This window comes from Bos indicus, chromosome 8, assembly GCF_029378745.1.
Source record: "Bos indicus isolate NIAB-ARS_2022 breed Sahiwal x Tharparkar chromosome 8, NIAB-ARS_B.indTharparkar_mat_pri_1.0, whole genome shotgun sequence".
Lineage (NCBI taxonomy): Eukaryota > Metazoa > Chordata > Mammalia > Artiodactyla > Bovidae > Bos > Bos indicus.
Window position 1 is genome coordinate 64,394,331 of NC_091767.1, and position 24,725 is coordinate 64,419,055.

The 24,725-nt window shown below is 40.9% G+C and overlaps 1 long non-coding RNA gene across 2 annotated transcripts in view; it reads right to left on the reverse strand.

Moving 5' to 3' along the window:
* Nucleotides 1-24,725, reverse strand: part of LOC139184578 (uncharacterized) — a 498,707-nt gene that overhangs the window by 114,797 nt on the left and 359,185 nt on the right. For both annotated transcript variants that reach the window (XR_011568117.1, XR_011568116.1), the window contains one exon: nucleotides 5,724-5,848. This is a non-coding gene — a long non-coding RNA (uncharacterized lncRNA). The remainder of the gene's footprint in view (nucleotides 1-5,723; nucleotides 5,849-24,725) is intronic.

The window sequence follows — 24,725 nt, forward strand, 5'->3', positions numbered from 1 at the left end:
GAAACAGCTCTCTTTGGATTAGCTCATCCAAGTTCACATTTTACAGATGAGGGAAATCTGGCATGGAGATGGGAAACAGCTCAAGCATTCAGTGAGACAGAAGCAACTGTAAATTGGGTAGCTCAGATATTTCCAGTAGACAGCAGTGCTTCTCAGGAGACACATAAAGCTATGTACTTGGTAAAAATACTTGTGCATTTCTGAAGAGCAAGAGCAGGTATACACACACCACACACACACGGACACACAGATAAAATACATGTTCACTTCAGTTCAGTCGCTCAGTTGTGTCCGACTCTCTGTGATCCCAGGGAACGCAGCACACCAGGCCTCCCTGTCCATCGCCAACTCCCGGAGTTTATTCAAACTCATGTCCATTAAGTCAGTGATGCCATCCAACCATCTCATCCTCTGCCGTCCCCTTGTCCCTCCTTCAATCTTTCCCAGCATCAGGGTCTTTTCCAAGGAGTCAGTTCTTTGCATCAGGTAGCCAAAGTATTGGAGTCTCAGCTTCAGCATCAGTCCTTCCAAAGAATATTCAGGACTGATTTCCTTTAGAATGGACTGGTTGGATCTCCTTGCAGTCCAAGGGACTCTCAAGAGTCTTCTCCAATACCACAGTTCAAAAGCATCAATTCTTTGGCGCTCAGCTTTCTGTATAGTCCAACTTTCACATCCATAAATGACTACTGGAAAAACCATAGCTTTGACTAGATGGACCTTTGTTGGCAAGGTGATGTCTCTGCTTTTAATATGCTATCTAGGTTGGTCATAACTTTTCTTCCAAGGAGCAAGCATCTTTTAAATTCATGGCTACAGTCACCATCTGCAGTGATTTTGCAGCCCCCCAAAATAAAGTCTGTCACTGTTTCCACTATTTCCCCATCTATTTGCCATGAAGTGATGGGACTGGATGCCATGATCTTCGTTTTCTGAATGTTGAGGTTTAAGCCAGCATTTTTACTCTCTTCTTTCACTTTCATCAAGTGTCTCTTTAGTTCTTCTTCACTTTCTGCCATAAGGGTGGTGTCATCTGAATATCTGAGGTTATTGATATTTCTCCTGGCAATCTTGATTCCAGCTTATGCTTCTTCCAGCCCAGCGTTTCTCATGATGTACTCTGCATTTAAGTTAAATAAGCAGGGTGACAATACACAGCCTTGACGTAATCCTTTCCCAATTTAGAACCAGTCTGTTGTTCCATGTCCAGTTCTAACTGTTGCTTCCTGACCTGCATACACGTTTCTCAGGAGGCAAGTCAGGTGGTCTGGTATTCCCATCTCTTTCAGAATTTTCCATAGTTTGTTGTGATCTACACAGTCAAAGGCTTTGGCATAGTCAATAAAGCAGAAGTAGACGTTTTTCTGGAACTCTCTTGCTTTTTCAATGATCCAACGGATGTTGGCAATTTGATCTCTGGTTCCTCTGCCTTTTCTAAGTCCAGCTTGAACATCTGGAAGTTCACGGTTCACGTATTGTTGAAGCCTGGCTTGGAGAATTTTGAGCATTACTTTACTAGCGTGTGAGATGAGTGAAATTCTGTGGTAATCTGACCATTCTTTGGCATTGCCTTTCTTTGGGATTGGAATGAAAAACTGACCTTTTCCAGTTCTGTGGCCACTGCTGAGTTTTCCAAATGTGCTGGCATATTGAGTGCAGCACTTTCACAGCATCATCTTTTAGGATTTGGAAATACATGTAGAAGCAAGTTAATATCATTCTCAGTGGCAAAACCACAGAAAGGCATGTTCCCAAAAGAATAGAACATTATAGTTTTTAACTGCATTAAGGATTCTCTATACAGATGCCCCCAAAAGGGAATTAACATAGAAAAGGAAAAGAGAAAAATCACTTTCTATGAATCCAAAGGAATCCACCTAAAAGCTAAGTAAGGTAAACAAAGTGGCAGAATGTCAAGTAGTTACATAACAACTAATTCCTGAAGCCCTGAGATAAATAGCCATCAGATCAGATCAGATCAGATCAGTAGCTCAGTCCTGTCTGACTCTTTGCGACCCATGAATCGCAGCACGCCAGGCCTCCCTGTCCATCACCAACTCCTGGAGTTCACTCAGACTCACGTCCATCGAGTCAGTGATGCCATCCAGCCATCTCATCCTCTGTCGTCCCCTTCTCCTCCTGCCCCCAGTCCCTCCCAGCATCAGAGTCTTTGCCAATGAGTCAACTCTTCGCATGAGGTGGCCAAAGTACTGGAGTTTCAGCTTTAGCATCATCCCTTCCAAAGAAATCCCAGGGCTGATCTCCTTCAGAATGGACTGGTTGGATCTCTTTGCAGTCCAAGGGACTCTCAAGAGTCTTATCCAATACCACAGTTCAAAAGCATCAATTCTTCGGCGCTCAGCCTTCTTCACAGTCCAACTCTCACATCCATACATGACCACTGGAAAAACCATAGCCTTGACTAGATGAACCTTTGTTGGCAAAGTAATGTCTCTGCTTTTGAATAACTATCATAAAAAAAAAGCTAAAAAAATTTTTTAAAAAGAAATCTGACTTATAATAGCAATATACAGCATGAAATATTTTATTTATTAATTCCATAAATGTTTATTCAGTGCCCACTACATGCTGAACAATGTTCTGGGCACTTGGTTTAGAGCAGAAAGTGAATAGAGAAAGATCTTGGCCTCAGAGAGCTTTTGTTCTAATGGAGGATACAGACAAGGCATAAGCAAACTGTATCACATCCTTGAATCTAGGGTTATGGAAACAATGGTGAGCAGTAGGAAGGGAGTCAGGACTATAAGGAGTAAGCATGGTGTTATAGTTTTAAATAAGACCATTTAAAATAAGGCCACTGAGAAAGTAACATCTGGCCCCAAACCTGAAGGATATAAGTGAATTAGCCATGCAAACGTGTGAGAGAAGAGTGTTCAAGACAGAGGAATCAGCTAGTGCAAAGGCCACAAAGTCGGGGTCTCTCTGTTATGTTAGAGAACAGCACAGCGAGGTGACCTACAAAGCTGCAGAATTAACACTAATGTGAGAGTGGGGGATAATCACACACAGCCTCAGAGACCCTTGTCTACTACTCTAAGAACATGGACTTTTGCTCTGAGTGAAATTCAAAGTCATATAGGTATTTAGGATAAGAGTGCGACTTGAACTTTACGTAAGTCACTTGGGTGAAGTGTTGAAACAATGCTCTACTTGATCGCTGCTCCACCCTTCTCTCTGATTCTGGTTCAAACCTTCGCCATCTCTCACTTCATTTACTGTGGATAACAGTGGTTCGGGCCAAGGTAAGGGCAGTGGAGGTGATAATAAGAGACTGAATTCTGGATATATTTTGAAGGTAGAGTCAACAAGATTTCCTGAGGTGGAGTATGAGAATAAAAGAAGGGCACTAAGGATTTCAGCCTTGACAAACTGGAAAGAGAGTTAATAACATAGTATGAGGCATGTGAGAATGGCTGAAAGAAAATGCTAAAATCCTTATCAGATGGTACCAGAACTAGGACTCTATTCTTGTCTTTTCTGTACTCGTAGAGTCTATAACCATGTCTGGCATACAACAGGCACTCAATAAATATCTGTTAAATACATTGATGAATGAGTAAATAATAACTACTGGATTCTCCCCTCTGAGGTATAGTTTAAACCAGTTCTCAAACTCTCACGTGTAATGGAATCCCTGTGTTATAAAAGATATAGGGCCTCACCCCCAGACTTTTGGTCCAATAGTTCTGGAATGGGACCTAAGAATTGGCATTCATCACACCTTCTCTGGGGGATGCAGCTGCCACTGGCTCAGGGACCACTCTTCAAGAACCATGAGTTTGACTGCTGTGCTGATGTGCTCTGATGGTGGGCACATCCCTGCCAAGCCCAAGACAAATGCCTGCCTCATACACTGTGGTCCCAGCCCCTACATCAGGTTCTGAGGGCCAAATGGCTTCAACCACTCCTGACCACTCTGGGGGCCCTTATTCCTGCCCCTTAAAACTTTCCCTTTTGGTTTTCAGTATAGCCATGTTTTTATTATTATTATTATTAATATAAAAATGCTTTTATCTCTTATCTTTTTTGTTTGAAGCAGCCAGCTTTGCCATTCAATCTCAGTTGCCTCTCACCTCCTGGGCCTGCTTCCTTCTTTAGGTTATGTCTCAACCCAAATAGCCCCCTTTTCTTGATGTCCTTAAAGCACTGTAAATTCCCATGGCAGTCGTGTGGAGTAGATGTTTACTGAGGATTCTGGCATATAGCTCAGCAGAGAACTTAAAATTTAACAGAAGAAGCCACATCACTCTCCACAAATTTCATAAGCCATTCCCCAGAGATCAAATTGCTTCCCTCTCCTCTCCTTGTGGGGGCTTCCCTGGTAGCTCAGCTGGTATAGAATCCACCTACAATGCTGGAGACACAGCTTTGATTCCTAGGTCAGGAAGATATCTGGAGAACGGATAGGCTACCCACTCGAGTATTCTTGGGCTTCCTTGGTGGCTCATATGGTAAAGAATCTGCCTACAAGTCAGAAGACCAGGGTTGGATCCCTGGGTTGGGAAGATACCCTGGAGGAGGGCATGGCAACCCACTCCAGTGTTTTTGCTATGACTTTCATTATTCGGTCTTTCTTATCCCATCCCCTTCAGAACTGCCCCTCACATACCCACACCCATCGTCCCCTAAACTCAAACTCCTTCCCTCATGGCTCTACAGAGCAATTCTCAACAGACCATGCCCTGGGGGCTTTCTTTCCCAACAAAGTGATTTATTTTTCCAAAAAAATGGCTTTCCCATTTATGGTATTTCAGCACCCAGCTTTAAAATCAAAACATTTCTCTCTACCATAACACACACACAATTAATTTTAATAAGCAAAAAGTCCATATTTCATTATGGTTTTAGTTTCCATTTCCTTGTTCTTTTAGGTACTGAGGTCATTCTTAGTGGGGGTTTTTTGTTTGTTTCAATTTATGTGTATCTTCCAAGTAAATGTTAACTTTTTATCCTTTCTGATGGCTTGCATTTTAATTTTGGCTATGCCAAAGTGTTTTAATTTTTATGTAGTCAATCTGCCAGTGTTTGTTCTTTGTGACTTCTTTAACCATGTGTAACCTTCCTTGCTTTACCCTGGAAGTTTTTTCTGAAAGTTTTATGGTTTTTGTTTTTATGTTTATATTTGGTGTTTCTTTTGTATTTGACCATCTATTATAATTGGAATAATTCACCTGTGATATAAAATAGAGCCTAAATGAAATGTTTTCCCCATCTGCTAATTGACCTTTTTAAAGTCTTATCCCCAGCAGAACCTGTGACACATAATGAATTCTTACTAAATGGTTACAGACAATGAACGCATCTCTGTACGCTGCAGCAAACAACTCTCTCCTTCCCTCACTGAACTCTGTTTTACTTGGGGACTTGATACACTTTGGGAAAAGCAAATTCCTCATGGAAATTGTTAGTCCTTCCCAAGTTGTGAATCTACAGTAGGAGGCAGTCAGAAAAGATTTAAGCATTATTCACAGGGCAAGGTCCAAATACCCTCCTGGATCTCTGACAACAGAGGCATGATAATTGGAAAGGGAGCGATAAAACAACCTCTAGTACTCTTGCCTGGAAAATCCCATGGATGATGGAGCCTGGTGGGCTGCAGTCCATGGGGTTGCTAGAAGTCGGACACAACTGAGTGACTTCACTTTCACTTTTCACTTTCATGCATTGGAGAAGGAAGTGGCAAACCACTCCAGTGTTCTTACCTGGAGAATCCCAGGGGCGGGAAAGCCTGATGGGCTGACGTCTATGGGGTCACACAGAGTCGGACACGACTGAAGTGACTTAGCAGTAGCAGCAGCAGGTATATGCAGCTGGTCTGGTTCTCTACCTGGAAAATCCAAGAGATATCAGAAAAACAGTAGGAAAATAGAAGACAAACAATGGAAGAATGTAGTGCAGTAGCACATTATAAAAGCCAACATATGAAAATCAATAGCTTTCCCTAAATCTGCTGCTGTTGCTACTGCTGCTGCTAAGTTGCTTCTGTCGTGTCCGACTCTGTGCGACCCCATAGATGGCAGCCCACTAGGCTCCTGTGTCCCTGGAATTCTCCAGGCAAGAACACTGGAGTGCATTGCCATTTCCTGCTCCAATGCATGAAAGTGAAAAGTGAAAGGGAAGTCGCTCAGTCATGTCTGACTCCTAGTGACCCCATGGACTGCAGCCCACCAGGCTCCTCTGTCCATGGGATTTGCTAGGCAAGAGTACTGGAGTGGGGTGCCATTGCTTTCTCCCTAAATCTAATTATGAGTAAATTGAATATCAATCAAATTGACACTCATTTTACAAAATAACTGACCTGTTCTCTTCAAATTTATCATGATCCCAATAAAAATATCATCAGGTGTTTTTTTTTTTTTCCCTCAAATCTTGACAAGTTGATTACCTGCTGCTCAGTCGCTTCAGTTGTATCTGACTCTGTGTGACCCCATAGACGGCAGCGCACCAGGCTCCCCGTCCCTGGGATTCTCCAGGCAAGAACACTGGAGTGGGTTGCCATTTCCTTCTCCAATGTATGAAAGTGAAAAGTGAAAGTGAAGTCACTCAGTTGTGTCCGACTTCTAGCGACCCCATGGACTGCAGCCTACCAGGCCCCTCCGTCCATGGGATTTTCCAGGCAAGAGTACTGGAGTGGGTTGCCATTGCCTTCTCCAAGTTGATTACCTAGTTCACTTCAAAAATAAGCAGGCAAAAGTAACTAGGAAATCTCTGCAAAATAAGAGCAATTGGGGATTGGGTATAGCCCTATCAAGTATTAGACATATTTAAAAGGTTCTATAATTAAACTGTGGTATTGGTATATAAATAGGCCAATAGAAGATAATAGAAAATCTAGATATAGGCCCAATTTAAAAGAAAATGTTGTGTGATAAAGCAAATCACAGAGAAAAGATTACCTGGGATAATGGATAGCCAAAGGGAAAAGGTAAAAATTTGGTCCCTTCCTCACATTATATACCAGGATAAACTCTAACTGAATCAGAGTTGTAAATGGAGAAAGAAAGAAAGAGAGGGCAGGAGGGAAGGGCGGTGGGCTGGAGACTGAGAAAGAGAGAGTGAGAGAAAGAAAGGGAAGAAAAAAGAGACAACCATAGAAAAAGGCATGGATCAATTCTAAAACAGGAATGGGAAAACATTTCAACCCATGTTCAAAATCTAAGGGGCCATAGAAAATGATTGATATACTTGTCTTCATAAAAGTTAAAAAAATAAAGTTTACACTGTAAAAATACATCAAAAAATAGTAAAAGACAAATGACAAGGTGAAAAAACATGAACTTAAAACAGGTTAATATTCCTCATATATAAAAACTATAATAGAAATACAAAGAGAAATGAAAATGATTATTTTCTTGCTTATAGAAAAATGAGCAAGACTGGCATTGAAAAAATGCTAATGGCTCCTAATCATATGAAAGATGCTTAACAGAGCTTGAAATAAAGGAAACAATTCAAAAGGACATGAAATACCATTCTAAAAGTTTGCCTATTGATAAGATTTAGAAAACAGACATTGTCACACGTTGCTGGCAGGAATATAAAATATCATCTCCACTGAAGGGAATTTGTTAATATTTATAAAAATCATATATGTATTTATCCTTTGACATAAACATTCCAATTCTAGGATGCTAACTCAAAGACACACTGGAAAAAAATAGAAAAAAATAATAGGTACAAGGCTACTTATTACAATATGATTTATTTTACCCAATGATTAATTGAATAAGCTATGATATATTTACATAAATGAGACTCCAAAAAGAATGAATATACATGTATATCCCAAACAATATATATGTACATCCCTAAGATGTACATACTCTTTGTCTTAGCCATTCTATTTCTAGGAATTTATCCTATGTGAATAATTAAAAATATGTGAAAATTTGACTACTTGGCTATTCATTCTAGTATTATTAATCATATTGAACAAGTACTTGCCTCACCTCTATCTCAGGGCTATGACAAGAGTGCAGTAAAATTAAAAGGTCAAGATAAAAAAAATTCTTTAAAGAAATAAACTAATGTTCAGACCAGGCGGTTGGTTAAGTGTGTGTACTGAACACAGAATAACTGGAGAGATCCCTCCTCCAGGAAGTCTTCCCTAAGATCCCACATTTGCACAGATCACTGTGAGGACTTCTCCACATCACTCTCCACTTCAGGCCTCGCTTTTGAAGAATTTGTGTATGCTTCTTCCCTCAGCTCTAGGTTCCTGGATCTAGGGAACTATGCATTGCTCATCTCTGTTTCTATTCCATCCGACTCTCACCTTTGCCCCTGAAGACTGACCTGTATCTTATATATATTAGGCCAAAAATGGCAAATAGGTTTTGTTTGCAGCATTAGCCCTAATCATTTAATAATAGCTTCCTGGAGCACCATGCTGAGAATGGTTCTGAGGCTGAGTGCAGGCTTAGTTAAAAATAATGCTACAATCAATTCTATCTTCCGTACACATGGGAAAGAATCGAGCACATATACCATGCCTTGCATAGGAAACTACACATTGGTCACACTGACCTTGAGTAATAATTTGCTAACAAATGCATTGATTCATCTTGTAATGCGTAGTATGTTTAAAAAACAGAGACACTCACATATAACCATGGTATATAGCAGACTATGTTAAAGGCGATTAGTAAAAATGAATAAATAAAACATACTGCAGTTTTAATTCCAGAGGAAAAGACATTACAGCTAGCTAGGGAGACTAGAGTCTTCATGGGAGATGTAGACTGAGTCAAGCTGTGAAAGATGGACAAAATGCTAAAATCTGAACAAGAAGAATTAGGAAGAAGGGCAATCCAGTCAGGGGAACCAGTGTGAACAAGTACATGAGACAGAAAAGAATACGTCAGTTTGGTGGAGTGGCCATCCAGCATTCCCCTTCTTCCTAAATGAACATCAAATTTCTTTCAGACATTCACCTTTCTATCACACAGCTCCATGTGTCAGGAAGACTGACTCCTCTCCCAGCTCTAAGATGGCCCTGACTGGTTGAAGAGTAATGCCCCTCATGATTGTCAGCAATTAGTCTGAGAACAGCATGCAATCTGTTTCCGGCCAATGAGAGATGAGGGGGAGTTTTCTAGCCCAAGGAAAAAAACCACAGGAAAGATGGTGTTCCTCTCTCTTCAAGACATCACCATGTGTGGATATGATACTAGGAGCTGCTGGAGCCAATTGCTTCTGGTCTAAGGTTGAATCCATTATCAAGAATGGCAGTGTAGAGGGGTGGGGTCCTCAACTGCATCGATGAACTGTTGAATCAGTCATCCCTGTAGCCCGCCCAATCTCTGGAATCCCTGTTACACGAGAGAACACACTTCCTTCCTCTAGAAGTCAGGTCGGGTTTTAGATGGTGGCAGCTGAAAGGATTTTGAGCCCTTAGAAAATGGTGAGCAGTCCCGACTGGTTTGAGCAGAAGTTACCTAAAGGCAATGGGAGGGAAAGAGACAGCTGGGAAAGAAAGCTGGGGGCGGACCTCATAAGACCTTACGTGCCAGGCCAAAGACTTCATAAATGATGGGGAGCTGATGAAAGTTTTGGTAAGTAGAGGGGAGCAGACTCTCAGAACAGATGGGATAAATATTGGTGCAAATACGTGGTGCAGCTAGAGGAAAAAAAAAAAAAAAAACAATTTGATTCAGACTTTTCTTTCCTTAGTGAAATATGTATCTTCTGAGCAGCATCTTAACCAGACTGGGAACAGTATGGAAAGGACGTGGGCGTGAGTGATGATCAAGTTCCCGGGCACTGGTCTCAATGGTCACACTCATACACAAATGCTGCCCTTGGCTGCAGTCTCGCCAACATCATGTGTGAAACCAAACAGTTGGTTTCTCCGCTTTCCTTGGCAATGGCAAAGCCCCAGTTGGAGGCCCATGTTTGTGCTGAACTCCAGGCGGCACAATTCTGATTTATAACTTTTTAAATTATTATAAATGTGACTTCTTTTCATTGTAGGAAAATTGGAAAATACATACAACAAAAAGAAAATTAAGACACTTTTCAACCTATCTCCAAAAGATAAGTTACAGATAATATTTTGTTGTAGCCCTTCCAAACTTTGTCTCTCTATATGCATGTGCATTTAGTAAACAAAAATTATATCATAATGTGTATATTGTTTCATCTTTTTTTCACTCAGCAATATATTGTGAATGACTTCACATGTCAATAAATATATTTCTACAAGATTATTTTTAATGGCTCCATGAACTTTGTTCTAAGGAAATATCATGGTTTATTTGATCAGTGCCCATTGTTGAATGTTTATATTATCTCCAATGTTTGTTATTATGTACACAGATGCAGTTGTAATGAACACTATTATACATGTATGTAATTCACTTACATTGTTCAGTTATCATCTTAGGATATAATACTGGAAGTAAAATTGCTAAACAATTGTAGAATAATGTTAAAAAGTAAAAATATCATTTTGAATTCTCTCAACGAAGTATATAAATAAGTGAAAGTGTCCCCTTCATATGAGTCCTCCATTCTACATTTTTTCCCAAGCTTTTAGAATATCTCTTTAATATCTATTTAGACATATATCTAGCTAAACAAGTATCTATCTGTATAATTTATATATTTATGAAACTTATCTACCTATATAATTCAATATATGTGTATTATATATGTGTATATATATATGTGTGTGTGAATATATATAAATATATTTAGATGAGGTGGTGGTGGCTTCCCTTGGTGGCTCAGATGGTAAAGAATCTCCTTGCAAGGTGGGAGACCTAGGTTTGATCCCTGGGCTGGGACAATCTCCTGGAGAAGGAAATGGCTACACACTCCAGTATTCTTGCCTGGAGAATCCCATGGACAAAGGAGCCTGGTGGGCTACAGTACATAGGGTCACAAAGAGTCAGACATAACTGAGCAACTAACACTTTCACAAATATACACATATATATGTATATATGTATGTGTATATATATACATATATATATATATATATATACTTTGCTTTTCACAAGAACAATAAATCTGTTGTGCTGGCATGACAGTTTCTGAGTACTGCATGTCACATTGTCCCAATAACAATATCACCTGTCTATTGAAATTGGACAGGATTATGCCTGGAGAATCCCAGGGATGGGGGAGCCTGGTGGGCTGCCGTCTGTGGGGTCACACAGAGTCGGACACAACTGAAGCAACTTAGCAGCAGCAGCAGCAGCAGCAGCATGCTTTCAAAACAGGGCAATGGACCCAACTGCTGCCAACAGGCATAGCACCAGGGTACAAAGGGTAATTAAGATTACTGCCAAAGTCAGGTGACTTCAAACTCATTTCACTGCAATTCAGTCGTGAATCACACTTTAAAATCTTTCAGATTCCTTGTTCTTTCCATCTAAGAATGACTGGGGCACCATCTCCTCCTTTCTCCGTGTGGCCATGGTACACGTAATATCACATAATATCTGAAGATTTGACTGTATCATTGACTTTCTCAGTGCTGTCATTTAACCTCTCTTACTTGATTATGCAACCTGTGAAATGGGATGGCAAGGTGTGATATAGTGTGACTGAAATGGACACACAGCATTCTAAGAGGTCAAATCAGAGTAACGAAGTAAAACCAAAGGCATTTTCTGGAGTCAGGATGGACAATGCCAAGTGGGGAGCCCCCAAGCAAAAGAGTGCAGTGACGAGGCAGGGAATGGGTGCTGGAGGATCTGCACGGTGAACTGAATCATCCCACTGGGCTGTGATTCCCTGGCATGAGGTGTCTTTGTGGAGCCAAGCACACCCCTCCCTTCCTATTCTGTGAACTGTCTTAAAGATACCACCTGCTAAGGGTAGAACCAACCATCTGCGAGCCAAAACATGACATCATAATCATTTTGCACAATGGTTGAGACCTAGAAATCAAGTCAGATTCACGATATTTAACCATTCTTACTGAGCATTGATCATATTGAAGTCCTGAGCCAGGCTCTGAGGATTCAGAGGTGAATAAGGCCTAGTCCCTGTCTTAGCGGGACTGAGACACATATACACCAGACTATTTCAGTAAACTATGCTGGTCACAAAGACAGGGACCAGAAAAACTGTTCTGGAAAACTTTTGAGTTACACAAGGAAGACTACATGGAGGGAATGGCATTCGGGCAAAGAACTCCAGATATGCAGAAGTGGATCAGATGGAGACACAGCAGCATAAGAGCATTCAGGCAGAAGCAGCAGCTCGTGCAAAAGTGAAAGTTTAATAGACTAGGTCAGAACTACTTGGAATTCGTAGTGACCAAAGCACAAAAGACAGGGGAGGTGATGACAGCTTAAGCCAGGGAGGTAATCAAGGAGCACATCAGATCCCCATATACCATGCTAAAGATAATGAGAGCCATTGAAATAGTTCAGTGCAATGACAGCCAGATTGGCATTTTTAGAAAGCTCACTGTGGCAAATGGATTGGAGAAAGCAAGGTGGAGGCAGGGAGACCCCCACCTCTGAAAACTGATGTCAAAATAAATAATTTTCTTTTAAAAATTCTCCTCTGTTCTTTATTCATTAACATTTACGGAGTGTCTAGTAAGTGTCAGACCTTGTATGAGGCACCAGAGGTAGAAAGAATAGGACATTCGCCTTGTTAGAAAGTGGTTGATGGCCTGGGGCAGCTATGTGCTTGGGCGATGGGTTTGTTCAAGGGTGCGTGTCATTAGAACTTAAGCACACTGAATTCTCTTTGAAATGCACTGCAAAACCTTCTGCTTAGCTTCAGCTTCCTTAAGAAGGCAGCCCTCCCATCCCCCTTAATCCAATTAAACGAGCTCTCCGTCGCTGTGCATGCCAGCCTGGCCATGCAGAAAGCTCCTGGCCGTGGAGGATGTCCCGTCCCTAGAGCTTGGCCTGTGCTGTTTGTTGGGCCCTTGCTCCTCCCCTGAGCTGTTTCCACGGGCTGCTGGCCATACTTTGAAAAAATGCACAGGTTGCCAAACTGTCAGCAAAAGCTTTAATGAATGGTTCTAATTACATTCAAGTAGCAGAGCCCACTGCCATTTTAATCAAATCTGGGCCTGGCAAGCTCTTTGGCGGGAATACAAGAGAAAGCCTCATGAAAATTCTGCCAAAACACTAATCACCTTTTATCCGAAATTTGCCTGATGGAGGCCTGGATGTAAAACGCTTAGGGGGAAAGAAAGGAAAAAACCTAACAATAACAACGTTTGGATATTTTAAGGAGCTTATTTTGGGGATTGCCATAAATTATTCTATGTGAGGAGGGGAGAAAATTCCAAGTCAGGAGTTGCCAGGTGACCTCCCTTCAGGAACAAATCCTCACGGAGGCAGAGGGGACAAGCCCTTCCAGGGCCCAGAACAGGAACGCTTGGCTAGGTCCAAGTGTAGCTTACATGCTAACAGAGGCATGACCACACGTCAGAATCCAGCTTTGGGAGGCAAAAGACCTCCAGCCCTACTCCGTGTCCTGGTGTCAGCTTGAACCTACAGCCTGTCACTAACTGGAATTCTTCCAACCTGACACGGGGTGGTAGTAAATAACATTTATTTTTTTTTTTGTAAGGGTGGCTTTCATATTAATTACTTCAATTCTCAAAAGCTGAAGGGTGAGGGCTTCCTTTACTGAACTATTCAAGGCGAGGATGCAGAGGCAATAGGGGAACTAAAACCCAGACAACCCTGTTCTAGCCAGAGCGAAACAGAAAGGAAAGGCTTGAGACAAACCAGGTTCCTCTCCCCTGGGGCAGAACAAGAGGAGAAGGATTCAAATTGCAGCAAGAGGGAATTCATTTACAAATAAAAAAGAAGCTTCCTGACAATGAGGATAGACAGTGAATAGGGAACCGAGATAAGGGATAAAATCGCCTTTACTCACTGACTCTGCCCTCGGAATACACTGCGGGTGTTTCTACACACTGTCCATCTCTAAAATCTGGTGTCCTCAGGGAACAAAATGAAGGTCTCTACCATTTAATTCTTATATCTTAAATATCTCAGCCAGTTGTTACCCTTAGCTTGTTGGTTAGATTCAATTTTCCACATATTTTGTATCTTTACTCTCAGTATGAGGCTTCCAAGAACTCTGGGATATGAGAGAGTCTGGGGTGCCTGAAGGTGTTTCATGCATGAATTTGGAAGCTGTTTTTATATCTAATCCCTGCTTGCTAAATCACTTAAGTAGTGTCAGACTCTTTGCGACCCTGCAGACTGTAGTCTGCCAGACTCCTCTCCTCTGTCCATGGGATTCTCTAGGCAAGAATACTGCACTGGGTTGCCATGCCCTCCTCCATGGGAACTTTCCGACCCAGGTATCGAACCCTTGTCTCTTATGTCTCCTGCATTGGCAGGCGAGATTTTTACTGCTAGTGCCACCTGGGAAGCCTGAGCCTGAGTTTCTGTCCCTCATAAAAATGAGGATTAAAATACTTGCTCCGCCTATTCTACAGAACACTTGCAAGGATTAAATAAGATCCTTGCAAGTGTATAAAATATTCTATATATTTTATATATAGTGTATAAAAATGAACTTTAAACATTTACAAATATTTGCGCATTTCTTTTTTATATGAGTGTAGCTATAAAAGAGCAAAGTTCTGAAGCTGAGTCTTGAATATCATGGTTCACTGACCAGGCGAACCTGCATTTTTGTTTCCTCGTCTGTAAAATGGGTATAGTACTGCCTTATAGTGTTGTTGAGAGAACTTGATAAGATATAATGAAAGTGAAAGCACTATGAAGAATGAAATAACAGAAAGATATGATTACACTAAAACGTGTTTACTGTGGGACCTCAATTATACTGGTTGGATCCTGGAGATGTGCCAGGAACAGAAAATTAGTCAAAGCCTGCCATTTAATTTGGGGAGAACAAACATTTCAACAGACCCGGGGTTCCAACAAAACAAATGTCTATCCAAGCAGTAGTTTCTGGGACTCCACTGAGGTGGTGGTGTCCAGCTCATGCTCCCACACAACTAGAAGACCAGGTTGAGTGTCCATGTCTCCAGGATTAATCCTCCAGAAGATAAAACTCCAACCCCGAAATGCAACTCCTCCAGAGCTCAGGTGAGGACATTTGGTAGGTAAGTTGTCAATGGGCTGACAACATTTCTTACCCCTTATCTGAGCAATAGCCAAAATCACGGAATAAACCTTCCTTTCATTTTGGAAAAACTTGGACTTAAAAGAAAATGTCCATGAGACAGAAGTAGGGTCACATAACCAAAGCCGAATACAAAGGTGTGGTAAGGGAGGACACTTAAGAACAGTGTCCACAGGCCTGAGCCCAGGAGGTATAGAGCGTTCTCCAAGAAGGACCTATAAGGAAGCATGGGAAGGTAGATGGGAGGATGGACTTGTAAGAACACAGGAATGCTGAGACCAAATAAGGTGAGCGATAACCTTTAAAAGGGGAGGAGAGAGAAAAAAGATTTCAACAAACTCAGAGAAAAAGGAAAAAAAAAAGGTACAATTCAACAATGAGAGCATTTCCCAACATGAGTTCCTGAACATTAATTTTGTGAAATGATATTATTAATAAAGGATATAGAAAAGAAAAGAAGAACTCTAGTCAAATAAGTTTCAGAATTGCTGGGCTGTGTAATCAATTAATGAAGTTTCTTTATCGAGGGACTTCCCAGAGAATTTAATGCTGCTGCTAAGCTGCTGCTGCTAAGTTGCTTCAGTCGTGTCCGACTCTGTGCGATCCCATAGATGGAAGCCAACCAGGCTCCCCATCCCTGGGATTCTCCAGGCAAGAGTACTGGAGTGGGTTGTCATTTCCTTCTCCGATGCATGAAAGTGAAAAGTGAAAGTGAAGTTGCTCAGCCGTATCCAACTCTTTGACCCCACGGACTGCAGCCTACCAGACTCCACCGCCCATGGGATTTTCCAGGCATGAGTACTGGAGTGGGGTGACGTTGCCTTCTCTGGAGTTTAATGCTAATGTGCACTGAATGTCTCTAAGAAGATATAGCAAGTGTATTTCCCAAACTTATTTGACCACAGTATTTTTATTTTTTTCCTATAAAACATCTTGCAGAAATAGAACCCCATACAACAGTTTGGCTTAAGAAACGTTGGTTTAGAAGATCCAAAAGAGAATATGATTCCAGACCAAAGGAGACTTTGGAATATTAGATATTTTGTCATTCTGTTAATTCATTTATGTATTCATTCCAGAAATATTTCTCACCATGTACTCTGCACTAGGCCCTAACCCAGGCCCTGGGAACACAGTGGTAAACAAGGCAGATGAGGTCCTTGGTCCCACAGAAGGTCTATTACTGAGGATGGAAAGGAGAGTTAAAAACATAAACAAGTAAATATATGAACAAGACTGTGGTAAACTGGATAGTGGACCCTAAGGAAATCCACATCTTAACCCCTGGAACCTGTGAATGTTACCTTATGGTAAAAGAGGGGTTCAGGAATGACAGACAGGAGACAGTGATGTGATGATAGAAGCAGGGGGAGAAACGGCTATGAGATGCAGAGACCCAAACCAAGGATGCAAGCAGCCTCTGGAAAAGGCAAGGAATGGATTCTCTGCCAGAGCCTCTACAATGAACCAGCCCTGCCAACATAGACTCATTTAAGACTTCTGACCTCCAAAACTATAGGAGAACAGATATACTCACAGTTCCCAACTTACAATGGTTCTACTTAACAATTTTTTGATTTTTCTGATGGCACAATTGTGATATGAATTCAGTAGAAACTGTACTTTGCATCTTGAATTTTGATCTTTTCCTGAGCTAGCGATATGGGGTATGATACTGTCTTATGATTCTGGGCAGTGGCAGCCTCACCTCCCAGCCAGCCATGTGATCGTGAGGATAAACAACTGATAACACCACTTATAATAATCCTGTACCCAGACAACAATTCTGCTTTCCATTTTCAGTACGGTATTTCATAAATTCCATAAGATACTGGACACTTTTTAAAAATATATACAATAGACTTTGTGTTAGCTGATTTTGCCCAGTCATAGGATAACTGTAAGTGTTCTGAGCATGTTTAAGATAAGCTAGGTTAAGCAGTGATGTTCTGTAGGTTAGGTGTATTAAATGCCTTTTGACTTAGGGTATTTTCAACTTAATGATGGATTTATCTGGACATAAGCTCACTGGAAGTTGAGGAAGACCTGTATGTTGTTTTAAACCATTAAGTTCAGTGAAGAAAATACAAGAGGTCCTGACAGTGTGGCTAGCTGGGGGTGAGGACAGGTTACTGTTTTCAGCTGGGTGCTCAGGGAAGGCTGCTGTGAAGGGCGTCGGTTGGCAGTGTGCACAAGATAACGCAGCTCAGCTTCTCTGCTGCCTTGCCCCCTCCGGAAATCAAAAGGGAGCTCACTGGCATTTGACAGTTTGACATAGCTGGTCCAAAGAATAAAGACTCACTCAGGTCACCTTAAAGGATGAATTCTTTATTGAAAGGATAAATGCAGAAGCAAAGAAACCAAGCTTATCACCCTTGACCAAGTCCAAAGGTAATGGAGGGAAAACCTCCCAGACAGATTTCCAAACAGAAGAGGAACTCTATTATAGAGATGCAATGAGAATTGTTCAGAAACGGACGGTTAGCTGCTCAGGATCCAGAGCAGGACCAACACAGTCACCAGCGGAATGGAGGATCCTTAGCCCAAGCCTTCCCAGTTAACCGACTTTGGTCTCTGCGTCCGATTTTCTTCTTGTGTCTTTTTGCCTTGGCTCCAAATACCAATGGCTACTATGCTAACATCTTTCATTAAACTGCCCACGAGAGAAAATCTGAGTGGTCTAGTTCTTCACAGTCTTTCCTCTTTTTTTCACTGGACAGCCGAAAGATTGGCTGCCTGTCTACAAGTCAAGTGCTCATCCCTGATCCAATCAGTTATGGCTGGAGTAGCTGGGTTACTTGGCCACTGATGCAGGAGGAAATGCCCAGGATCGCAGCAGAGAGAAACGGGGGTCAGGCCTACCTCTCTCCTCCTGAAGAGGCTCTGGGTGGAGCTGGAACTTAGCACAAAAACTCATCTCAGTAAATCCAAATTCCTGAAGAAGAAAGCTGTTTGCCTGATCTCTTTCCTCATCAGTGTCTTAGTGCTATTCTTAAACAAAGAAATCTATATAAAAATAATGGTACTAAAATGTGTACAAGTCTCTTTATCATTTGAGTAATTCAAGGAGCCACTCTCGCAAGATGATACAAGAGGATTTCTTCACCTTAGTGTCTGACCCAAAAGGTTTTCTTAGAAGCCACCTGCATCTCCTGAGCTCCCAGATACATGGAAGGATACAACCTGAGTGTGCAGAAAGTAGATGTAAGGGCGGCTGGTCCAGATGACTCTAGGTTGTGACCCTGGCTGAAAGGAACAGAGAGCAAGAAGAACCAGAGGTCAAGAAAAAATTAGAGTCCAGTTCCTTTTTCTTCACCAAATTCCATATACGAACACAGGTGGGTGTGTCACGGGTTCAGGGAGACCAGGCAGATGCTCTTTTCCACTGTCATCCCCTCAGCAGATGAAGCCCATGCGGTCACTGTGGGGATAGGAGGGAAGTTCCCAGGGGTTCCTGAATACCGTCAAAGATGAAAAGGTAGATGGACTCATCATTTTAAGGACCCCAAGTATGAGGCTCCTTTTACAGTTTATCTCTTTTAATGCTTACAATAGACTGGAGTAGTAGGGAGATCTTTATTAGTCCATTTCACTGATGTGGAAACAGAGGGTTGCAGAGGTGAATATGCATGATGTTCGGAGACCTCTGACCATTCTGTGAAGCATCATTCCCACCTGGGCACCTCTCATAGGGTTAGGATTCCAATCCGCTCCCCCTTTCTGCAAGCTCTCTTTTCTCCCACCATCCACACAGCTTTCCTTGAGCAGACCTTCTGGATCTAATAGTCACTGCTGTACAGCAGGGAACAAGAGAAAACAATATCCTAGAATGCTGACAAGATCTGGCTTGGGACACAGATGGCCACTGGGCACAGCTTGGGAAGAAGGAAGAGGGAGCCCAGGCTCTGTCACTTATAAGCAGAGAGCCCTCATGAGAGTCGCTTCACCTTCAAACCTCTGTACCCTTGACTGCAAAATATTTCCATCCAGCCTGTCATGTTATAGAGCTAAGGTAAGGAGTAATACCAAGACAGTTTGTGAACATGCATCACAAACAACAAAGATTTACTGCAGCCAGAAGGAAGGTTGCTTGACCAGACTAGAGTATCTCCCTAGGAAGCTGGATTCTGTCATCTTCTCATTCACTGTCTCAGGAGGCACCTTGCTCTCTCACTTCCAATTCCAGATGTAATCAGCACTGCTGGATGGTAGGGGCCTTTGTCTTCTTTATATCCTCATCAGCTCAGTGACTTAACTGAATGAATGTTTGTGCAGTGTTTTATAGTTTATACATATTTTTATGTAAACCATATCACTTATTTCTCACAGAAAAACCCAGTGTTGATCATAACCCTTTCTACTGAGTACTAACTGTGGGCTAAGCACTACCATTGCAATTTTTTGGGCATTCTCATTTACTCATCACAACAACTCTATGAGGCAAATGTATTACTCTTATCTCTTTATTCTAGACGGGAAAGTTGGAGCACAGAGAGGTTGGGGAAATTGCTGAAGGTCACACAGTAAGTGGCAGAACTGGGATATACTCCCAGGGTGGCTGGCTCCAGAGACCATGCCCTTTATAACATGTTAAACTTGTTAACATGTTGCAACATGCTAAACTTGTAGAACATATTTCATTTTCTATTTACATATGCCATGTCATTCAACTATCACAACAGTCCTACAAAGCAGATAATCCCACTAGACTGGAAAGGTGCAGTAAAGTGATTTTTATGAATCCTCACAGTAGCAGAGCAGGACTCATATCAGGTCTTCTAACTTCAGTATGGTTCTCTTCCCTCTCTCGTAATAAAGGTAAAAACAAGTTCTTTTCAAGGTGCTCTGGAGATAATTGAGATAACAAAGGGCAAGTGGTTTGATTTTCTTTGGAAAGACGGTTCTTGAGAAACTTAACATTTGATTATTGTTCCTGCATTTTCAGTGAGGAGCAGCAGTGTGGGGGTGATGCCAAATATCAATCAGGCAGCGAACAAATCAGTCATCTTCTGGGTAAGTGCACACATCAAATTAGCATTTTAGGAATGAGGCAGAGAAGGAGATTTCTAATAAGTCTCTCTCCAAAACATACACCAGCTCTCAGAGACATTTCTAACTTCTAACATTCATAGGATTTTCACAAGAAAGTTAGTAATCCTAAAACTCTCCTAGGCAAATGGCGTTTTCTCTTAGATTGTAACAATAATACTTCTGAAGAAAGCAGTAAATTTTACTTCCTTATTTTCCAATTTCACATACCCCATAGTGGTCATATGTGGGATGCTGCTGATTTCTAAAGAAAAGGCTTGTTTTAACCAGTGGAATTTTACAAGGGCAGAAACTTACAAAAGATGATTACTCAATGAAATCAATAAGCCATCACTCACTATAGATATAAGAGCGCAAGATATGACCTTTCACCTTGAGTAATTTAAAATGACCTAGAAACAAGAAAGGACATGCGGAGGTAATAGAAGCCTTTTTTTTTTCTTGTCAATTCAACTTTTATTTTTCTGCTGAAATTAGGGTAAAATTTTAAAATTATTTTTATAGTGCTGGATATCTTCCACTAATTTTCTCCAGCTTTATTGAGATATAATTGACACATAGTATTATGTAGGTTTAAGGTGCTGAATGTGATGATTGGACTCACATATATATTGAGAAATGATGACCATAATAAGGATAGATAATACATCCTTCACTTCACATAATACAATTTTTATATGTGTAGTGAGAACATTTACATGTATAACATAGTACTGTTAACTATATTCACCCTGCTGAATATTAGATCTCCAGAACTTATTCATCTTATTAGTGGAAGTCTGTATCCTTCGACTGACCTCTCCTGTTTCCCTCTACCTTCCAGCCAACCACCATTCTACTCTGTTTCTATAAGTTTGTTTGTTTGTTTTTAGATTCCATATATAAGTGAAATTATGTAGTATTTGTTTTCTCTGACTTATTCCACTTAGCACAATGTTGACCATTTTGGAGTATGCAGCTCTGACGCTTACTAATTCTGTAATCTTAGGCAAGGCCATTTCTTTAACTCTTAAGCCTCAGTTACCTTATCTGCAAAATAGGGACAGTAATAATACCAACTGGATCACAGCAACCACTATACATCAGATACTGGTAGAAAGCTGGAGATGCCATATATAAGAAGACAGTCAAGGCCCTTAATCCTATAGAGCTTATGTTATAGAAGTACTCAATAAATTGCTTGTAATTATAATTTTTTAGAATTATAAGATTGAGATTATTAAGATTACTATTATTTACACTTTTTGTTGATTGGAATTTGGTGCTATTTTTCCATACCATTTTTTCCTTAAAAAGATTTTATTTCAATAGAAATCATTTTCTTGCTTAGATAGTAATTTTTTTTTTAAACTGTTGTTAAAAGTGATGGTATGAGTAGCCTTATGGATCAAACAAACAAACTAAAAAAAAAGGTGAAATTTTCTATATAGGCCAGGCCTGGAAATTTCCTGAGGTCAAAGAATCCTGGAGAAGTATAAGGTTCTTCTCAGAACAATCTCCGAAGAAAGCATGCTTATTATTGAGTACCCAGGGAAGGCCTTGAGTAGAAAGGATACCGGAAGCGTCAAGGGGCCCTACGACTGCAGCCTCTGGAGAGACTTGGGTGGGTACACTTAGGAAGGGCCGGGCCTAGAGGTGCCCTCAGACATATGTAGTTGAGGAGACCCACTAGGAACACGACATTACATGTGCTTGCAGTGGCCCCCTCCAGTTCTCTGCTCTGAGAGGGACCCTCAAAGAGGTAGACCGACCACTCTCCTGTGCAGCTTGGCATAGACCCACCCACCTCACAGCTTCTCTGTGGGGCCCAGGCAGACTTCTCTGCTTCTGAGGCATCTGGACAGTTTCATCTGGATGCTCCTACGTGGCTCCAGAACCTTCTTCCCTAAGTGTGCACATCACCTCAGCTCAGTCTTTACTGCTAGAATCAAAGCTTTGAAACAGAGGACACAAGGAAAAAGACTTGACTCCCAATTCACCTCTGCGTTTATTTATTAACAGATATTCCTAATTAACCTTTTTGATAAATGAGTAAACATTCTCACAGTTCTTAAAATTTCTTAAAATGGATAAACATTCTTAGAACTTCAGAACAATAAAATTTTAGAGACTTAGGGATATTGGAGCCAATTAGTCCAACCTCCTTTGTTCAGGGCAGAGGGAAACAGGGTTTGGAGAAGGGACAGGACACTTCCAAGGACCTGTGGCTAATATCTGGTAAATCTGGGACCATGACCAGGTCCTCTGACTCCCAATCTAGTGCTCCTTCCACCTCTTGATCAATTTACAACCTGAAGCAGGAAATTTGACTATCCTTCTAATCTCCTCCCAACTTGTGCAGCTACAAAAATAGATACAATCTGGAAGCCCAGCCATGCCAAATATTGTGGCAGACTTCCCAGCCTCACTCTCCTCCTCCCCCAGCTGATGAGAAGTGGAAGCTCCATAACACTCTTGCTAGAAAAGTGAAAATTATTTCTCTTTTATTCCTTTTTAAATCTAAATTCCACTGCCTGGCCAAGTTCAAAGGCCACTTAGGATTCACTATTTGGAGAGAAGGGACCAGAGAGATCATCAGATAAACACAGTCCCCTGTTTTAGATTCTATAAATTTAAAATACAGGAAACAATTGTGAACATTTATATTTTAAAAAGACCCAGACTAATAATGAAGAAAACATGAGGTTCAGGGGAAACCTGTGTGGCTACATGAGGTCTTTCTCCTAAGATGAAAGGCTAAAAAGAAGTTGAACTTATTAAAAGATTAATTTCAAATGGTGGCTGGATCCTAAGAGAGAAGCAACCTGGATACAAAAGACAAGAGCATTTGAATACAATGCAAGCTGAACTTGAGGAACTCTTTTCCTTCATGCTGACACTTGGCAGCATAATGGAAAAGAGTAGATGGGAGATATATATAGAAGGACACTCACTGCAGCATTGTTTGTAAGAGAAATTGGAAATAATCTAAATCTTCTTCCACAGGAGACTTGTTGGAATAAATTGTGGTGCATCCATATTGAGGAATATTATGCAGCTGTTTAAAAACAGAAGATTAAGCTACGTGTTCTATTGTAACATAGAATGGTGTCCAATGTACATTAAGATACTATGTAGCAAAAAAATATAATAAGTCATGGTATTATATAGTATGATCCCATTTGATTTAACAGGAAATGTATATATTTGTATATGTGCAGAAATTTTCTAGGAGAATATGCAAGAAAATTATTTGCTGGGAAACACTAATAGGAAAAGAAGGAGAATGAGAGGCTTTTATTTGTCATCTTTCATCTTTTGGATGTGAAAGTTTTACCACGACAATAGATTCCTGCTAGTATCTTTTCTATAAACCACAAAAATCTAGTATTTTTTAAAAACCACAAAAATAATCTGGAATTGATTTTTTCTCATAAATTTTAATTTATTACAAACTCTCCCACAACATAAAAATTAATGAATATGAGAGAAATATCCAAGAGCTCTTCACCAATACCTCTGTTTCTTCCTTCCTGAAGACTTCAGCCCTTGGACAAAATCTATCCTCCTCATCCTTGCCATCTCACCCTGTGTAACTCTGAAAGCTAACACCACGTAAAAGTTCTCAATCACATGTTTTTTTGGCCTTTTCCACTCACCCCAGATTCATTCCACATCAGCCACCAGCCTTGTTGTGATACCTAGAGCTAGAATGTGGAACTTCCTTTCTCCGGTCAGGGCCCAGAAAGCTACGATCACAAAGAACTGGCACGGGTGCTCTAGCAGGTCATCATTATTCTCTTTTTTGGTGAAAATACAGGATCAGGGAGTTTCCTTAGTGGACACTGGTGAGCTGCAGCACGGCATTTGCCCAACTATCTGCAATATACTTTTGGACTACTCTGAATAGAGTGGATTGAAAGGGACAGGGCTACAGATTTAACAAAATGTCCACAACATGTAGGTTTCTAATGATGACAACCTGTATGGAAGCACCTAATAGTCTACAAAAGAGCCTACATTTGAACCTTTTCTTTCTTTTGTTGGCAAGGAAGAGTATTTTATTTATTTTTTTGGCCACATAAGCGGCATGTGGGATCTTAGTTCCCTGACCAGGGATCGAACCTGTGCCCCCTGCATTGAAAGTGCAGAGTGTTAACCACTGGATTGCCAGGGAAGCCTTGAGGAGGGATATTTAAAAAAAATTTTTTTTTAAATAATTTGGGGGGAGGTCATGCTTTTCTAGCTTAACCTGTTTATCAATGATTCAGAAGACTAGAAAGGCATGTTTCAGTATATACTAGTTTTTCATGTATCACACTAATTCTTCTTTCCCTCCCATTTTGTGAAAGTATTCTAACTTCTGAACTGGAAAAGGTATGAATTGGATCGTTTCTTTCCTATGTTAACAACTTGCCTGTCTCCATATCTACATACTGTGTGATTCTATTTATTCTGGAAATACTCTGGTAAAGGTAAAACTATAGAAATAGAGAATAAGGGTTAAGGTGGTGGTAGACACTATGCATTTTAAAACCCTTAGAACTATACACAATAAAAGTACAATTTTTACTGTCTGAAAGTTTTAA